The sequence below is a fragment of the Priapulus caudatus genome, unplaced genomic scaffold, assembly GCF_000485595.1.
Source record: "Priapulus caudatus unplaced genomic scaffold, Priapulus_caudatus-5.0.1 Scaffold1631, whole genome shotgun sequence".
NCBI lineage: Eukaryota > Metazoa > Priapulida > Priapulimorpha > Priapulimorphida > Priapulidae > Priapulus > Priapulus caudatus.
In genome coordinates, this window is record NW_014578692.1 from 41,322 (window position 1) to 43,353 (window position 2,032).

Consider the following 2,032-nt stretch of genomic DNA (forward strand, 5'->3'; position numbering starts at 1 on the left):
AGAGAGGGAGGGTGAGAGAGAGAGAGGAGGATGAGAGCGAGAGAGAGAGAGAGAAAGAGAGAGAGAGAGAGAGAGAGAGAGAGAGAGAGAGAGAGACAGACACAGAGAAAGAGAGAGAGAGAGCGAGAGCAGAGAGACCAAGACAGAGAGATAGAGACAGACAGACGGATAATAGAGGGCGCTTACAGATGAAGGCGAGAGGGAGGGAGTCTGACGACTCGCTCATCTTGTCTACAGGAAGCTTCGAGTTCAGCGCCCGTATTTGGTCGTCCACCATCACTGAGACCAGTGCCGGCATGAACTTTGTGAACAGTCCCGCATCCTGCAACGCAAATCACACGCACACGTAATGTTATATATTATATCATGATTTAAATAAACAGGAAAAAATAACGAGAATAATAATAATAATAATAAATAACTTTGTGACCAGTCCAGCATCCTGCGACAAAAATCACACGCAATGTCATATATCATTAGGCCAAAACAAAATATGTGTGGTTACGGCTTCACGACCGACCCTATTTATTTCCAGCGACCCTAAACATTTTATTGTCAATTTTCTTTAAAGTCAAAAAAAATAATGAAAAAAATAAAAAATAATAATAATGAATTGGACATTTCCTGCTTCAAAAGGCACAACGCACATCCTTCGGACATGGTTCGTAAATAAAATATTTCAAGAAGATAAAATGTTTTCCCTACCTACTTACCCTATTTTTTTCGGCATGTAACGGTAACCACACATATATTTTGTTTTGGCCTTACTTAAATATGAAGGAAAAAAATAACTAGGATAACAAGTGCTGCAGAGCAACAGCACTCAATTGACGTGTACTGTAGCCGGGTATTCTTCTGATAAACTCACTGCAAACGAATCAAGTGCGCCCTCCCGCCACCGCGTTGATAGGCTTTGCTATACAGGTAGTACAGTAATAAACATATAGCTGTGTAACTTTAATGACCTCGCTATATTAACGTTATCATGGATATGCGTCGAGCGCGAGCGTAGTGGTGGTGGTGGGGGCGAGTGGAGGGGGCTCTAATAGCAAAAGCAGTTCAGTCCTTTGTTAACAGTCAACAAATCCATGTTTAACCCTCCTCCTTAGGGTCAAAAGGTTATCAGACACTTACTCTTCGCACGTCAGCGGAAAGTAGATTTCATGGTCCTTTCAATAAAGTGATAAAAATGGTAGGTCAGCGCTGAAACAAAAAAGTTTTGCACTCGGTCCGTTAGACCATGTCCTCAGAAAATGTCTGATATCTGACCTTTCCCCCACTGCCCTTTGACCTGTGACCTCCAATTTCGCGCTAGTGATGGAGGTCTTCCTCCCCATCACACTATACATCGAATATTAAGAGCGTAGGTCGAGCCGTTGAGATTTGTGCCGCAATTCCGTATTTCCTCCTATACCTTAAGTTAAGGGGGAAATATTCCCCCTCCATAGACACACCTTGACATTTGACCATTGACCCCCAAATTCGACATCCGGATTCCTTTTCGCAATCCTCCCCCCCAACGTCGCGAATATCAAGATCGTATGTCGCGCCGTATTTACAGTATTTTTCAACAAATGTCAAGGATCAAAATAAGCACATGCGTTATTGTTAATATCATGTTGATATCTTTAGTTTTGAACTTCATACTGCGGACTCAAAATTAACTTTTGAACAAGGAAGTCCAACGGACTGGACTCCCTTCCCTCAAAAATAGGGAGTCCGTTGGACTCCCTTGTTCAAAAGTTAATTTCTACCCCTGTAATGAAACGTGTGATAAATGTGCTGAATACGTAAATGTAGCTTTTCTTGAACAGCATTTCGAACGCTATCGGGGGAACAAAATAATGCGCGTTGGATGTCACTGCTGTTGCCACCATTGCGAACAAATACATCAACTGACAGTGGATAATGCAAGCCTGCTTGTAACCTAAAAGGATAAGGTAAGGTGAGGACGGCTTAACTTGATAAGGCAAGCACAGAATTTCCCCCAAATACTTACAGGAACTGGCTCTTTGTATTTCTGGCTGTCAAT